Raw genomic sequence first — 18,014 nt, 5'->3', positions numbered from 1 at the left:
CCTCCAGTGCTCTCACTTTGGCTCCATGGGGGGCCCCTGGAAACCTCCTTCCTCTCCCAGCCCCCTCCTCCTCTCCAGGCCAGGATGACAATGGACCCCTGTGCAGAGCAACTCCCACCCAGCCCGGGATCTCTGGGGACACGCCCCCGTCTGACTCCCCTGGGACCAGCAGATCACTTCCCCTGAGGGTCTGGGTCTGAGGGGCTACCTGCCAGCCTCTGCTTGTGGCCAGATCTGCGACTGGGGGCTGCTGTCTTTGGCCAGTGGACCGGAAATCAGAAGACCATTATGAAGAGAGAGAGAGAGAGAGAGAGAGAGAGAGGAATCCATGTATATGTAGACAGAAGCAGGAACAAAGCCTCAGAAACCTTGGAATTTTGAAGGCTCTGCAATTTCTAGCTCCAGCCCCTTTCCAAAGACCGACCACGTGCCTGGGTTGCATGAGACAACCCTGCAGTTACAACAGATTCACCTCTCCCTGCTTAGTGTTATTTGCATATACTAACTCGAGATGGTTTCCGTCACTTGCAATTGGACACGTCTAACTAATACTCGGTGTAAAAGAGGAGTCCAGTCCAGTGTGCAGAGTACTGTAAGAGTCCACTGAGACTGTAAATATGCCACAGAAGTACTGATGCTTAGTCATCCTATGGTATTATTGTCTCCCTCTCCCCCTGGCTCACTGGCCAGGCTGATTGCTCCAAAGGTACTCTTATTTGGAAGGAGGCATCAAAGACCTGAGGGGTTTTGAAATGCAAAAGAGGGTGGGGATTTTGAAATGCAAATGTTTCCAAGAGTCACACACGTGAAGAAGAGCTGAGGCTTTCTGTGTCCCAGGAGAGGTGCCAGGAATATCCCTCCCTTCACGCCCTCCTTGCTTGCCCTGAGTCGCACGGGGACCAGGGGGCCTCTACTGTGGGAGGAAGGGGCAGTCCTGCAGTTACTGTGTGTGCTAGGTGCTGGGATGAGGACCGGGGACAGGTGTAGGGGAAGACATCTGACCTGACTCACGAAGAGTTCTTGCTTAAGGGGAGATGGAGAGAATGGACAGAAGTCAGGCCACTGGGAGAGAAGACTGTTGGAAGCAGGCAACGGCCTGCTCTAAGTCCCAGAGGTAGATGGCGTGGCTTGTGTCACGAGCCCGGCCCAGGGGGCGCTGGTGAGGCTCCTGGGTCGCTCACATCGAGGTTTCTGGACTTGACTCAGGCCCTGGGGCGCCCTGGAGGTTTTCGGCAGGGGATAAACCTGGGCATGCTTACACTCCAGAAAGGGGGTTCGGTCTAGAGGAGAGAGACTGGTCAGGGGCTGTGTGCAGGAGAGAACACAGCCCTGAAACTTGCTGTAGGAGGGGTGTGGGGGAGAGAAGGAATTGAGCTGGCGCGTAGAGCATTGCACGGGTCTCACACAGTCCTCACCTGGTACCTGTCCCATTTTACAGGTGAATCTCGGCGGGGCTGAAGTGCTCACCCAGATTCACACAGTTAGCAAAGTGATGCTGAGGCGTCTGGGGTCTGAGACGAACTATGCCACTGCCAGCTGTTGTCTCTTAGCACAAACTGGCCCCCCAGCAGGAATTAGAGAGATGAGACACAGGTCAAGTGAGTTTCATCGTGGGAGACAGGATCTGGGTTCAGGTCTGGGAAGGTTTTCCAGGCCTGGGTGGGGCGTTGCCTCAGAGAGACCTGGGACAACTGTGGGGTATGGCCTAAGAGGGTGGGGATAGCAGGCAGCAAGGCCGTCAGGAGAGGATCCCCCAACTCCCCGGGACAGGGTAGAGCGACACCAAGACCAAATGTCGACTATTTCCAAGTTTCATTTACTGATCGGCGTGTTTGGAGAGAGACAGCTCTTCACTGAAATAGAAGGCAGCACAGTACAGCTAGACAGGGAGCGGAGGAGACTGGGGGTGGCGGGCGACAGGGAGTGGAGGAGACTGGGGGTGGCGGGCGGGGTGTCAGGCCTCAGAACACGAGGCACGGCCCCAGCCCCTCCACACACTGCGATCTGGGGCAGCCGCCACCTCTCCATCTATAGACAATGGCTACTATCCAGTTCGCGAAACACTCGTGAGGCTTCGTTGAAGTGACATGCACAGAACCATTTGGTAAATCCTCTGTGAGGTGAGTCGTGCAGTCTCCCGAGTTGTAATTATTATCTCCTGAAGCCTTCTCTGGAGACGGCTTGTCTGTCAGTCTGCTTGTTGGCACGCTCTGCTCCCCAAGTCCCCAACTCTCCCCTTGAAGGAGCCAGTGGGTTCTGAACGAAGGGGTGACTTTTCAACAGCTAAGCTGCTGTCGGTTGGAAGAGCTGATCGGCTCCCTGTCCCAGAGCCTTGTCATCCTCCCAGGACCAGATGCAAAGGCTTAGGAAGAATTAGAACTAGTTTCCCAAACACCTGAGACAGAAAAAGCCCTGACCTGCCGTTTAGGGTAAAGAAACATGGCATGTGATCCAGCTGGCTGCCCGGGGCTGTGCCTTCAGTCCCAAAAAGCTCCTGCCTTCCAGGGGCTCCGAGGGGACCTGGGATCAGTGACTGTGGCGTGGGGGAAACGGTATTTAAAATGGGAAGATGAAGGGGGAGAAAGGACTTAGGGGCTCAAGTTCGTCAGTTTTGGTTTCCTGGAAAAGCTAAGTTTGACTTAACAGCTGAGATTCACGTGACTTTCTGGGAGCGCAACTCAAGTTCGAACACTGGCCAGGAAGCCTGAAAGAGCTAGCAGGCTGCACGCAGATCCCAGAAGGTGCTTAGTGCGGAAATGTATTTGCATACAGGAAGTAATTCCCAGACAGGGCCCTTTGCAAAGTCTGGCCTGTGGCCCTCCTCTTTACTTACCTGAAAATGGGTAGAAAAGCTCAGGGGCCCATGGGGGACTCAGATGGCTTTGGCCTTGCCTGGCCGTTGTGACCATCTGGGGAGTGAACCAGATCTCTCTCTGTGTGTCTGTTCCTCTTTCTCTGTAACTCTATGCCTTTCAAATAAATATATACATAAATCTTTTTTTTTAAATTTATTTTATTTGAAAGGCAGAGTTACAGGCAGAGGAAGAATGAGAGAAAGAGGAAGGTCTTCCTTCCACTGGTTCACTTCCCAAACAGCCACAATGACTGGGGCTGGGTCAGGATGCAACCAGGAGTCTGGAACTCCATCTGGGTCTCCCACGTGAGTGGTAGGGGCCCAAGAATGTGTGCCATTTTCCACTGTTTTCCCAGGCACCTTAGAAGGGAGCTGGATCAGAAGTGGAGCAGCCAGGACTCAAACCGGTGCTCACTCATAAGGGATGCTGGTGCTGCAGGCAGCAACTTAACCCTCTGTGCCATGATGCTGGCCCCAGAGATACATAAATCTTAAAAATAAAATTGGCCGGCGCCACGGCTCACTAGGCTAATCCTCCGCCTTGCGGCGCCGGCACACCGGGTTCTAGTCCTGGTCGGGGCGCCGGATTCTGTCCCGGTTGCCCCTCTTCTAGGCCCGCTCTCTGCTGTGGCCAGGGAGTGCAGTGGAGGATGGCCCAAGTCCTTGGGCCCTGCACCCCATGGGAGACCAGGAGAAGCACCTGGCTCCTGCCATCGGATCAGCGCGGTGCGCCGGCCGCAGCGCACCAGCCGCGGCGGCCATTGGAGGGTGAACCAACGGCAAAGGAAGACCTTTCTCTCTGTCTCTCTCTCTCACTGTCCACTCTGCCTGTCAAAAAAATAAATAAATAAATAAAATAAAATGAAACCTCAGGGACTGAGGCGGGATCGGCAGTCCTGTTCCGATACTGGATGATTCCTTTTTCTTTTCCGAGATGGGGGTCACTCTTTGACTTCCCCTTTCAAATATTTTCTGCCTCTGCCTCCTTCATTCGAGCCGGAAATTCAATTAACAAGGAGGAAAAAAGGGAGAGTCTTTTTGAGCCAGCTTCCTTGTGCTCCTGAGGGCTTGGAGGTCAGGTCAGCACACATCTGTGTTGCTTACCTCTCTGGCTGTAGACAGGATGGCATGTGACTTGGCTGGGATAGTGGCCACGGTAATGACCACTACTATCTTGGATTCTTTAGGTACTAGCACAGTTGTCAGGCAGTTTTGTTTACTGAATAAGAATTTTTTCAAACATATTATCATTCTTATTATGATCAATCGACCTATCAAAGAAAGAGAAAGCAGCCAGGCCAAGGCACACGTAGGGGCCACAGTGCTGTATCAGGACTTGGGGTTTCCTGTTGACTAGCCTACATTCTCTGCACTGGGACTCGCTCCCTCACCCCGCCCTTCAGAAAACAGAACAATACGACGTGGACTAAGGTGACATGCTTTGAAGGAAAAACGGCACACCACGTTTCTGGGCTGCGACAATTTTTTCAGGCTGCCTCGAGGAAACGGTGTGTAGCCCACTTCTAGAGCAGCTCTTGAGTGTGGGGAAGTAAGGCATCTGTGAAATCAGGAGCCCAGGTGCTTCCGAACTTAGCAGGGCTGGCATTCAGGAAGTAGACTAAGAAACGGAATGGTCCATCAAGTGAACAGCTTTCTGTGGGAGAATGTTTACAAGGCGTGATTAATTGAAAAAATCAGGAAACTGATACATAGGGAAATACAGATACAGTCCACTAAATGAAATACTTTATTTATTTATTTTTTTAATTTTTGACAGGCAGAGTGGACAGTGAGAGAGAGAGAGACAGAGAGAAAGGTCTTCCTTTTGCTGTTGGTTCACCCTCCAATGGCCGCTGTGGCCGGTGTATCTTGCTGATCCGAAGCCAGGAGCCAGGTGCTTCTCCTGGTCTCCCATGGGGTGCAGGGCCCAAGGACTTGGGCCATCCTCCACTGCCTTCCCGGGCCATAGCAGAGAGCTGGCCTGGAAGAGGGGCAACCGGGACAGAATCCGGCGCCCCGACTGGGACTAGAACCCGGTGTGCTGGCGCCGCTAGGCGGAGGATTAGCCTATTGAGCTGCAGCACTGGCCTAAATGAAATACTTTAGTACACACACACACACACACACGATATGAGGTCGTTCTGAAAGTTCGTGGAAAATGGAATTAAAAGGTGAGTTGTTTTGATGCAGTCTGAATCCGTGCACAATTTTCCCACGTTATATTTCGAGTGAACTTTTGAAGGCCCTCGTATACATGGATTTCAGAATTCCATGAAGTTACTGATGTGCTCTCATATATTAAAATGAGTGGCGGGATTATGAGTAATTTTTTTTTTTACTTCCTTATGCTTTTCTTATTTTCCCAAACTTTCTACTATAAGCAGTTATTATACTCATAGCAGAGCATGGTGATTAAAAAGACTTTGGAGCCAGACTCCTTGGTTGAAATCCTGGCTCCACCGTTTCCTACGACAGTGAGCAAATGACTTCTCTTTGCCTTAGTTTTCTCATGTGGAAAGTAGAAATAAATGTTGCACCAAAGGATTATTATGACAATTAAAAAAGGTTAATATGGATAAAATAAATTTAAAAATTTAAGGTTAGTTTTATTTATTTGAAAGGCATAGTTACACAGAGAGAAGTAGAGGCAGAGAGAGACAGGTCTTTCATCCACTGGTTCACTTCCCAAATGGCCACAACATCCAGGGCTGGGTCGGGCCAAAACCAAGAGCCTGGGACTCTGTCTGGGTGGGAGGGGCCCAAGGGCTTGGGCCATCTTCCACTGCCTTCCCCGGGGCATTAGCGGGGATCTGGATGGGAAGAGCAGCAGCCAGGACTCCAACCTGTGTTCATACGCCGGCGTCACAGGTGGCAGTTTAACCCCCTGCACCACAGTGCCAGGACATTTTTTAAAATCGAGGGAGTGGGCCTTTGGGGCAGGGGTTAAGACGTTGCTTGGGACACCTGCATCCCATAGCAGAATGCCTGGTTCAAGTCCTGGATCTGCTTCTTTTCTTTTCTTTTCTTTTTTTTTTTTAAGACTTTTTATTTATTCAAAAGGCAAAGTTAGAGAGAGCGAGAGAATCTTCCATCTGCTGGTTCACTTCCCAAATGGCCACAACAGCTAGGGCTGGGCCAGGCCAAAGACAGAAGCTTCCTCCAGGTCTCCCACGGGGCAGGGGCCCAAGGGCTTGGGCCATCTTCCACTGCTTTCCCAGGCACATTAGCAGGTAGCTGGATCAGAAGTGGAGCAGCAAGGACTCAAACTGGCGCCCCTAGGGGATGCCGGCGAAGCGGGTAAACCAGCTGCCTGCACCAGCCCCCAGCTCTGTTTCTTACTATCAAGTACTCGGGGGAGCAGCTGGTGATGACGATGCTTGAATCTCTGCCCCCATGTAGGAGACCTAGATTAAATCCTGCCCTTTTGGCTTCAGCCTGGCCCAATCCTGGCTGTTACAGGCATCTGGGGAGTGAAACATCAGATGGAAGATCTCTGTCACCTCTCTCTCTCTCTCTCGCTCTCTGACTTCCAAATAAAACGCAAATAAATAAATACAAACTAAAACAAATAATTTATCTTAAAAATCTATAAAGCATTAGAAACACACAGCACATACTAGACACTGTTTATTAAAGAACGCGTCCATTTTAATTTGGTCAGATTGTGGCTAAGCTTCTCCGGAATGCTGCTTCTCGTGTTTCTATGACGTCCATGTTTTACAACGCGAGTGTGTGTTGCTGGGGAGAGGACATGCATCTCCCTATGCCTGTTTGCCTTCCATTAATACAGTCAGGGTGGGAGCCTAGAACTCTTAGGTGCTTGCCAGGCCATGACAAAGAGCAGACGTTTCTCAAGGATATACTGTGACCTCCCCCCCCCCCCCCCGGGTTTGGTCATAGATGAACTGGGGCAAGCCTAATTCTCTCCTACACCACAGGTTGTATCATTAGCATTCGATTAATGACGTCCGCAGAACTGGAAGAACCCTTGCCCTTCGGAGAAGTCTGTCCCCTGTCCCGGAGCTGAAACGCCTTGGGTAAACCTGTCTTCGGTGACCGCTCTCACGTAGGCCTGGCAGGAGCAGCAGGGAACGAGAGCCGGCCCTGTGGCAGGTAGTCAAGCAATTGTGAAATTGTTAATGACTGATAGGAAAAGATGGAGGGTGCAACGGCGGGCAGATGACTCCGGGAGGATCTTTCCCCCATCATCAGGAGAGTTTCCACAGAAAACAAACCCATAGCTTGAAAAAAAAATCCAAATGTGGAAAATGAGAAACATGTACTTTATTTTGTCTTGTGGACTAGAGAACTGACGGATTGAGCCAATTTTTCTTTTGTAATAATAAAAAATGTTTGTGTTGGTGAGGTATAGACCCAGATCTGAGAGAATTAAGTAAATTTAAACAATACCACCACAAAAGGGGGTCTCCTGCCCAAGGGAGGGGGAGCAACATAGCAGTGAGAACCGTGTAAAACCACCCCGATGCTGCTTCCTTCCAAGCGATAAAAATATTCTAGAAAAAGGAAACTCCAAGTCTCTTGTTTACCCAGCTGTCTGTACAAAGTGAATTATTCATGATTAAATGTGAATAATAAACCTATGCAAATATTTGTTGTATTTTCAAATTGGAAGAGGCTGGGGCCACAGCAGGAAGTGAGGTCACTGTAAAGTGACTGAATTACTTCTCTTCTCTAGTTAGAATCCACTGAATATGATTTATATATGCCCCACCCCCAAAGAAGCCAGCTTATTTTTCCTTGGGAGGTTTGTATCCTATTGGAAAAGATCATCAGAAGCTTTCTCTTAGTATCACGACCTTTATATGATTTCCTTGGAAACCCATTGTGAGTTTTTTCCTCCTGATTTCAGAGGGTTAGAAACCTTACAGCTTGCACCAGTTCTCTCTAAAGGGAAACCTTAACTGACAAGTTTCCAAGTACTTGCTGCTTACTGTAAGTTCTTACCTATAAGCTTCAGTTATAGGTTTTTGATAAAGGGAATATTACAATAATACCGATACTTGGCAGTTTTAAGCTGGTTTAACAGTTTCCACCAGAACTGTTAGAGTCAAGTCTTTTAGCTAGAAATGTGTTACATTTCATTTGGCTTCCCATTCTCAGAAGTACTTAAACTCTAAGCAACAGCGCGGTACTGAAAAGTATCTTATCGTCTCCTGACCTCTAACTTTTCTGTCACTTTACACAGCATATCATCACCATACTGTCTTGCTTGCAGGCAATGTGTCGATGCTGGAATTACGAGTTTCATTAACAAAAACAACGTCCCCCTGGGCTTCATCCTTAAGGCTCAGTTCATTCTGTCTGAAGCCCAGTTCAGGAGCTATGGACAAGGTTCGGGTAAATCTTGCTTTTACTTAACATACCCCAGTGTTTAGAGAAAGGTCCAGAGAACTGGCCTGGTCTCCCCTGCTTCCTGGGGATAAAGCTGTCCCTGGAATGGCCCCCCCACCGCGCCCCCACCCCACAAAGGTATCCCGGAGCCCAGGCAGAGGGGTCCCAGGAATCACTCCGGACGTACAGTAATGGTCACCATCCACTGCTTCTACCTCTTGCTTGTGAAAAACCCTAGAGGGGAGGCAGGCTCACCACCCGCGTTTTGCAGCTAAAGAGAGCTAAACAGCCTGTCCGGAAACAAAAGGGGAATCAAGATCAAGATTCAAATCCAGACGTTGACCAACAAATATCTAACGAATTTTCCACAGCACACAGCGCTGCACCACCTTGCCCAGCGCGCCTGGAAACCATGAACTGGTGGCTTGCCAGTTCCTAGCACGATGCTCAGCCCTACGCTTAATCTTCTGCTGTTATCTTTTCCTTCTGCTACTGTCATTTCTGGAGATTCACGCAGTGTGAAAAAGGGACCAACCAGAGGAATATGTGATCAGAAAGTTATCTACTCCTCAGGTTGCAGGCAGCCCTATGCAAAAACAACCTAGACTTTGAGAAAAAATAATTCTAGCACCTTCTCCTGAATTTGAATGCCACCAAATGCATCTCAAATCCATTTTCTTCTATTCTATGTTGCTGCGGATAACTACTGGCTTATTTTAAAAACATCAAAACACTAAAATTGCACTTCACAGTTAATTGGCAAAATTAATAAGGGAAAACATAGGCCTCACATAAAAATAATGAAGAACTTTAAATATTGGAAAAATATGATCTACAACAAAATCCTATTTTAAGTGAAGTTTAGTTTCATTATTAACATTTTCACTCTTTTAGGCTCTGCTATCTTAGCAACCTTTTATTTCACTCAATAGGAATTTGTCTCCATTATGATTTAGTTCCTGGGGCCGGCACTGTAGCGTAGCAGGTAAAGCCTCTGCCTTCAGTGCCAGCATCCCATAGGGTTGCCGGTTCAAGTCCCAGTTGCTTCACTTCAGATCCAGCTCTCTGCTATGGCCTGAGAAAGCAGTAGAAGATGGCCCAAGTCCTTGGGCCCCTGCACCTGTGTGGGAGACCCAGAGGAAGCTCCTGGCTCCTGGTTTTAGACGGCTGCAGCTTCAACCGTTGTGGCCAACTGGGGAGTGAACCAGCAGATAGAAGACCTCTATCTGTCTCAGCCTCTCCTCTCTCTGGATAACTCTGATTTTCAAATAAATAAATAAATCTTAAAAAAAAAAAGATTTAGTTCAATAGTTTCCTGCTCACACTGTTATGGTGTGAGCCATTTATGATGCCGGGATGTTTCTGAACATGCAATGTGATCAATTCCTTTAACAGGTTCCTTTTTAGGGAAGTCCCATCAGTAGACATCACTATGAATTAACAGCTTAGTCCGGGAGAAGAGCTCTTTGGAGGCAACAGTGAGACAGATAAATCTTTGTGGGGAGCTGTGGCCAGGGGCCTTAACCGCATTCCTTGCAGTTTCAGAATGACATGTTATTCCGGGACGCCCAGATAGGCAGATAGTTGTTCTCAGTAGTGCCCTGACCACACCAGTTCTTTAACATAAAGATGGTTGTAAATGTTATAATTTCTCAGAAACCAGCAGCCCTGCTGGTGTGCACAGAGGGTGGGGATGAGGTGCGATTCTGCTCACTGACTGACAGTTTTGGAGAAAGGCGACAGCTGTTTAAGGCGCACTTGAAGGCTGCTGCACAAATTCTTTCTATATTAACCCACTAAGGATTATTTTCCACTCTTGTTGTTGAATAGGAGTGAAGTCTTTCCACTGGGGTTTCACTATGTTCTTTATGATCTTCACAGGTGGCCCCTGGAAATAGATTGCTTTGGGTTCAAAATTCTGGCTCTGCAGTCTGTCTACTAGTTGTATGAGCCTGTGCAAGTGCGCTTTTTTTTTTTTTTTTAAAGATTTATTTATTTATTTATTTATTTGAAAGACAGAGTTAGAGTGAGACAGAGAGGGAGGGAGGAATAGATAAATCTTCCATCCACTGGTTCACTCCTCAAATGGTCACAATGGCCAGAGCTGAGCCAATCCAAAGCCAGGAGTCAGGAGCTTCTTCTGGGCCTCCCATGTGGGTGCAGGGGCCCAAGGACTTGGGCCATCTTCTGCTGCTTTCCCAGGCCATAGCAGAGAGCTGGGTTGGAAGTGGAGCAGCCAGGACCCGAACCAGTACCCATATGGGATGCTGGCATTGTAGGCAGTGGCTTAACCCGTTCCACCACAAAGGCCAGGCAAGTGTTTGAACTTCTCTGTTAGCCATCTCATCTGAGAATGGTGTGGTGAGGGTGACAAGAACGAGCACGGGTATGCCCGTGGTCAAGCGCCCGGCCTAAATAAGTGCCTTTGATACTGCACAGCACCGTGACGCACCCTGCTGAGTGGAGGGCCCACCATGGCCAGACAGGCTTGGAACACAAAAGCTGAAACACTCTGACAAAGCAAAGCTGGGGGTGGGGGTGCCGCTGTGCAGGGACACAAGGGAGCTCTTGGGGGCGACAAAAATGCTCTACATCTTGATCACAGTGGTGTTTACTCTGGCGTAAGCTACAAACATTCAATTCTTTTCCTGGTTAACCGCCTTAATCTACTAGTCCAGGTCACAATCGCTTCACCTCTATATTCATACAACAGCCTCCTGGTCGAATCTTCTGTCCCTGAGCGCCTTCTCTCATTCCTCCCTCTTAGTGTACCCAGGCTCACACCCACCCCTCCTGGGCACTTCAGCAATCGCGCCTAGAACAGTGTATGAGGCCATTTGTTTAAACAGGAGGGAGAGAAATGAATGTGCGTAAGCAAGTGCAAGAATGTTTGCTTGTTTATGCCTAAAATAGCTCGGGAGAGATATATGAGAAAGTGGTTATGGTAGCTACCTATGGGGAAGGGAGATGGGAGACAGGGAGGGAGGGCTGTTTTTGTCTTCCTACCCTTTTGTTCCTTTTCAATTTTAAATCATGTGAATGTTATACGTAATCAAAAATAAATAAATAAAATGTAGGAAATAATACTGGTGAGAACGCTGCCAAGTTCATCTATTCATTAGACAAATATGTACTGGATATCTAGCACTTGCCAGACACACAGCAGAGCTGGAGTGTCCACTGCTAGGAGCTTCGCAACTGGCAAGTGCGCAGGCCCTGCCTGCTGTTGGGCTTTACAGGCTGCTTCCTGCGACTGAAAGTGCGCCCTCTGCAGCTGGCGTCTGGCCCAGCAGCTACGATGCCTGTGTCCCCTATCCAAGCGCCTGGATTCATCCCCAGCTCTGCTCCCAGTTTCAGCTTCCTGCTAATATGCACCACGGGAGGCAGCACATGATGGCTCCTATGTATGTATTTCCGGGTCTGTGCCACCCATGTGTGAGACAGGAATTAAGTTCCACACTCCTAGCTTTGGCCTTAAGATCTCTGTCTCTCTGCCTTTGAAATCAATAATAAAAATTTTTTAAAAAGTACACTGGTTAATCACACTGGTCAAGGCTGGTATATGATTTGGGAAAAAGCAAGGTCAGGATTAATTATGCTACAAAAGATGCCCAACCACATACTTGAAAAGACATAAAAGCTTAGAAGTGGCAGGGATATCAGACAATATTTCATAACTGGCATTACTGGCCACGAACTCCCTCTGTGCCAGACATTCTTCTAAGCATTTTGCATGTATTACAGTAACTCGTTTGGCTCTCACAATAACTGCGAGACACTATTATTGCCCCATTTTATAGACGAGGAGACTGAAGCACAGAGGGCACACATAACTGGCCCAGCCACCCAACTAGTAAGACAGGAGGACCAGGGCTCCAACGAAGGTGATGTCCAGCTCCAGAACGCTCAGTCTTAAACACTTTAGTGCTTTTTGGAAAAGGGATTATGAAATATTCACTTTCTCCAAAATACCTCTGTGGAAATTCTACCATTAATCAAAATGTTACAGGATTTTATAGCTAGAAGAGACTTCAGTATTCAGTCGGTGCAATGTTTATCCAAAGGGCCATCCTGCACAGCGGGGCCTGGGCATCTCCAGTGACGGGGGGCCTGGGCATCTCCAGTGACGGGGGCTCGGCGGAGGCAGAAGCAGTCACCAGCTGGCAGCTCCAACTGCTAACAAAAACCGCAACTTACTGATGGCCCCTCGTGTTCCAGGCGCTCTGCTACTGCATGGAGGAGAAACGCGTTACCGTGCCTCCCGCCTCCCGGAGACCTCCTCCCGCTGCCTCTGTCGTCTGCTCTCTGGGGCAACACAGAATTGGTGGCTCCTTGCATTTTATGCCAGCCCGTCATGTATGTGAAGACGGCTGCAAAGTTCTCCTTCAACTTTCTTTTCCCCTGTTTATTCAACCTGCTCTCATACTGCAGTCCCTAGGTAAGAGTCACCTTCCTCATTGACAAGTTTCTGCTGTAAAATGCAAATGTGGGAGCAGGTGCATTCTGTGTGGTCTGCTGCTTCCTTGCCACTCAACTGTCCTGAAGGAAAGGGAGTCTGGATTTGGGCAAAGGAGTGGGGAGGGAGCTGAGAACAGAGGCAACTGAGGGTGAAGTTCAGGTACTGGCCCTCGGAATGGACAGGAATTTGATGCAGGAGCTCTGGGTGGGCAGAAAGCAGCTTTAGAATACTAAGCTGCTGGAGACCAAGGCCTCGTTACAGTTCCGAAACAGCAGGACTGATGAACATTGCTGAGCTCGGCCTGTGTGTGTGAAGGGCCATCTGCTGGAATCACTTCTGTCAATGCTCACAACTGTGAGGAGCTGTCAATTTCAGGCTAAGTTTATAGCAACTGTAAATATAAACTGAGGGCTAAATTCTTTTATTTTTACAATGTTTTGAAAGATTTATTTGTTTGGGAAGCAGCATTACAGAAAGAGAAGGAGACATTTGGCGGGCGCCGTGGCTTAACAGGCTAATCCTCTGCCTTGCGGCGCCGGCACACCGGGTTCTAGTCCCAGTCGGGGCGCCAGAGTCTATCCCGGTTGCCCCCTTCCAGGCCAGCTCTCTGCTATGGCCCGGGAGTGCAGTGGAGGATGGCCCAAGTGCTTGGGTCCTGCACCCCATGGGAGACCAGGAGAAGCACCTGGCTCCTGGCTTCGGATCAGCGAGATGCGCCGGCCGCAGCGGCCATTGGAGGGTGAACCAACGGCAAAGGAAGACCTTTCTCTCTGTCTCTCTCACTATCCACTCTACCTGTCAAAAAAAAAAAAAAAAAAGAAAGAAAGAAAGAAAGAAAGAAAGAGAAGGAGACACAGAGAGAGAAAGAGAGGGACCGGCGCTGTGGCGCAGTGGGTTAATGCCCCGCCTTAAACGCCAGCATCCCATATGGGCGCCGCTTCGAGACCCGACTGCTCCACTTCCCATCCAGCTCTCTGCTATGGCCTGGGAAAGCAGTATAAGATGGCAAAAGTCTTTGAGCCCCTGCACCCATGTGGGAGACCTGGAGGAAGCTCCTGGCTCTGAATCAGCGCAGCTCTGGCTGTTGCAGCCAATTGGGGAGTGAACCAATGGATGGAAGACCTCTCTCTCTCTGTGTGTGTAACTCTGACTTTCAAATAAAATTTAAAAAATCTTTTTTAAAAAAAGAGAGAGAAAGAGAGAGTTCTTTCATCTGTTGGTTCACTTCCCAAAAGGCTACAATGGCCAGGGCTGGGCCAGGCTGAAGTCAGGAGCCTGAATCTCCCTCTGGGTGTCCCATGTGGGTGGCAGGTACCCAAGCACTTGGGCTATCTTCCACAGTTTTCCCAGGTGTATTAACAGGTGTATCACCCTCTCCCTGATGGAGTAAACGGAGGGCTAGAGGGGAACAGCCTGTCTAGAAAACAGTGCTCAGGTTTTGAACACAGCCATGCAGGCTTTTTCTTAGCTACTGTACTAAAGGATGGAAAACTCTGTCTGCTCATCCTAGAGCCAATCAGCAATTATCCAAATGGAACCTACATGTACCGCATATTTTTCCAGACTTCAGGAGTACTGAAAAATACAAATAACAATTACCCAAAGCTCACTCATATCAGGCTCCTATCCTGAAGTAGCTGAGACCCGAAGTAAGCTTGCCAGTGCTCCATCAGTGCCTCCCAGAGGCGTCCTGCAGCCTCAACCAGCCTGCCTCGCCACCCCTGCTGGAGGCTGCATGGAAGTCCCTGTACTGTGGAACGCGGTGGCACAGGCATAACACAATGGAATACCAGTGCAAAAAACTGGAAAGCTGAACAGATCAGCCTACTCCCAGAACTGCTGGCCAAGCCCTTTCCAGTGTCTCCCATGGGGCAAACCTCAAGAGGAACCCCAGCGGGGTGGCAGGGACTGTCCACTTGAGTCCTCACGCAATCAGCCAGCAGTAACCGGGAGCCTGCACTTCTATAAGGGTGAGTCTCAACAACTCTGACCCTCCCAGATGGTGAAACCCGACTGCAGAGAGGCAGTGCGACCCAGGAGACACTGGAGAGCAGACTAGCTCCTCAGGCCCTTTCTCGTCACTTCTGCACAGGAGCGTGACTTAATCACTGCCTACCCCAAAGGTTCATTACTAGAAGCTTCGTTTCGAAACCATAGTATCCTGAAAGACGCCCTCGTCCTCCGGAGAAACTGAAAACTGCACACTGAGTCTCAGCCACGAACTCGGTAAACAAAGCAAACAATCACACTTACAGCATCACCTTAAAAAACCAGTAGTTCCTAAGGATACATTTAGGCATTTTCTCACCTGTATGAAATGTAGACTCAGGTAGTAAGAAGTACCTTGCTATAACTTTTTTTTTTTGACAGGTAGAGTTAGTAAGAGAGAGAGACAGAGAGAAAGGTCTTCCTTCCGTTGGTTCACTCCCCAAATGGCTGCAACAGCTGGTGCTGTGCCAATCTGAAGCCAGGAGCCAGGTGCTTCCTCCTGGTCCCCCATGCGGGTGCAGGGCCCAAGCACTTGGGCCATCCTCCACTGCCTTCCAGGGCCACAGCAGAGAGCTGGACTGGAAGAGGGGCAACTGGGACAGAATCTGGCGCCCCAACTGGGACCAGAACCCGGTGTGCTGGTGCCGCAGGTGGAGGATTAGCCTAGTGAGCCGCAGCGCCGGCCCTTGCTGTAACTTTTACAGCCACAGTACATTGTTTCATCTTGATTACTTGGGACTTCCTTCTAAATAATAGTGATTATAACTAAGATCATTGTTACTATAAGAATCTGCGGAAATTCTAAAGATCCAAACTGTTGTGTTTAAAACCATAAATTGGCAATTTAAAAATACATTGAAAATTGACATCTATACAACTTTGAACGTATGTGAAGGCAACTTTGATGACCATTTTCCAGCCTCTTCCTGGCAGAGGTGAGCTGGGAGAATGAAAGAACCCAGACCCCAGAAGGGCCTGCAAGAGGGGAAGTGCAGGTGTGGTCTCAAAGGCCTGGCTTCAAACGCTGGCGGCAACTGGGAGCCTGCCCCCTCTCTTTCCAGCTAGACCAACTTTCTGTAAAACAGAAAAACCCCACACAGCCAAATTCAGATTTGCCCTGCAGAATTTTAATTCAACAGTGCCCCAGTTTCCAAGCTATTGTCCACTCATCTTTGGGACGGCGCTGAGGCGCCAGGCACGGTCACTCCCCGGTGAGAGAGCAGGGCCCAGGCTCGCCAGCTTGCCGGCAAAGCTTTCATGCCTTCCGCAGAAGTCCCGGCTCCCTGATGCACTGTGTTTACTCTTTCCATTACAACTCAGGACAGAAATGAACAAGCCAGAGAAAATGTTTCTTTCCTTCTAATACATCATGCAGTCAATAGAACTAAACACCCTCCCATCTTGACAAATGGCTGCACAGATGAGCTGTACTGTGTAAAATCTGCCAGCTCACATTCCCACGGGTCTTAGTTCTTTTGTTTTGTTCTTAAGATTTACTTATTTGAAAGGCAGAGTGAAAGATACAGAAGGAGAGGCCTTCTATCTACTGATTCACTCCCCAGGTGGCCACAACAGCTAGAGCCAGGACAGGTTGAAGCTAGGAGCCAGGAACTCCATCCAGGTCTCTCACAGGAGCAGCAGGGATCCGAGTACTTGGGCCATCTTCTGCTACCTTCCAGGCACATTAGCAGGAAGCTGGATTGGAAGCACAGTACCCAGGCCCAGCAACTTCTCTTTGCTACTTCATATACACACGGCATGAAAAATGAACATTCCACATACTGGCAGAGACAGACTGTTCCACAGGGGAAGTGGGTATTAACAGAGATAACAAAATCACTATAGAAATTTTCTAAAGATTCAGATTCTAGATTTTGACTTAAAGGATCTGTCAAATTTTTTTTTTTTTGGACAGGCAGAGTGGACAGTGAGAGAGAGACAGAGAGAAAGGTCTTCCTTTTTGCCGTTGGTTCACCCTCCAATGGCCGCCGCGGTAGGCGTGCTGCGGCCGGCGCACCGCGCTGATCCGAAGCCAGGAGCCAGGTGCTTCTCCTGGTCTCCCATGGGGTGCAGGGCCCAAGCACTTGGGCCATCCTCCACTGCACTCCCGGGCCACAGCAGAGAGCTGGCCTGGAAGAGGGGCAACCGGGACAGGATCGGTGCCCCGACCGGGACTAGAACCTGGTGTGCCGGCGCCACAAGGCGGAGGATTAGACTAGTGAGCCGCGGCGCCAGCAGGATCTGTCAATTTTAGACTAAATTATAGCAACTGTAAATATAAATTGAGAGCTAAATTATTTCATTTTTTAAAATGTTTTGAAAGATTTATTTATTTGAAAGGCAGCATTATAGAAAGAGAAGGAGACAGAGAGAGAGAGAGAGAGAGAGAGAGAGACAGAGAGATCTTTCATCTGTTGGTTCACTTCCCAAAAGGCTACAATGGATGGCCAGGGCTGGGCCAGGCTCAAGTCAGGAACCTGAAACTTCCTCTGGGTGTCCCAGGTGGGTGGCAGGGTCCCAAGCACTTGGGCTAGCTTCCAGTTTTCCCAGGTGCACTAACAGGGAGCTGGATGGGAAGTGCAGTGGTTGGGACATGAACCAGTGCTCACATATGGGATGCTGCCGTTGCAGGCAGCAGCTTAACACGCTGTGCCACAACACTGGCCCCTAAATTCCCCTTTTAAACAAAAGATTCCTTCCAAAACCCAGACTGACTAATTACTCTAAAAAACTAATTTACTTTGAGTCAAAGACTCCTGAAGTCTTTGTAAAGCTCCTTTACAGTCAAACACCTGCACTACCTCACAAGGTAGCCCATTTCAAAACTCTGACGACCTGTGGAGTTGAAAAGCTCCTCCTCATGTAGCTGAACCAGACTGACCTCCCGAAGCTTTTACCAATTTGGCCTTAGATCTGCCCTCTGGAGACACAACATAAACCTAATCCCTCTACTAGACAGCTAATCTCTCTGTGGTTCCCTTGAGAGAAGTCCTGGTGACTCAGGCTCCAATTCCAGCAAGAACGGAATAGAAGCAACACCTCTCCAGCCCTTCTCCCTTCACCTCTCCAGCCCTGCTCCCTTCACCTCTCCAGCCCTGCTCCCTTCACCTCTCCAGCCCTGCTCCCTTCTCCTCCCCAGCCCTGCTCCTTTCTCCTCCCCAGCCCTGCTCCTGTCTCCTCTCCAGCCCTGCTCCCTTCTCCTCTCCAGCCCTGCTCCCTTCTCCTCTCCAGCCCTGCTCCCCTCTCCTCTCCAGCCCTGCTCCCTTCTCCTCTCCAGCCCTGCTCCCCTCTCCTCTCCAGCCCTGCTCCCTTCTCCTCTCCAGCCCTGCTCCCCTCTCCTCTCCAGCCCTGCTCCCTTCT

The sequence above is a fragment of the Lepus europaeus genome, chromosome 23 (genome assembly GCF_033115175.1).
Source record: "Lepus europaeus isolate LE1 chromosome 23, mLepTim1.pri, whole genome shotgun sequence".
NCBI classification, from domain to species: Eukaryota; Metazoa; Chordata; class Mammalia; order Lagomorpha; family Leporidae; genus Lepus; species Lepus europaeus.
This window is presented reverse-complemented; position numbering follows the sequence as displayed.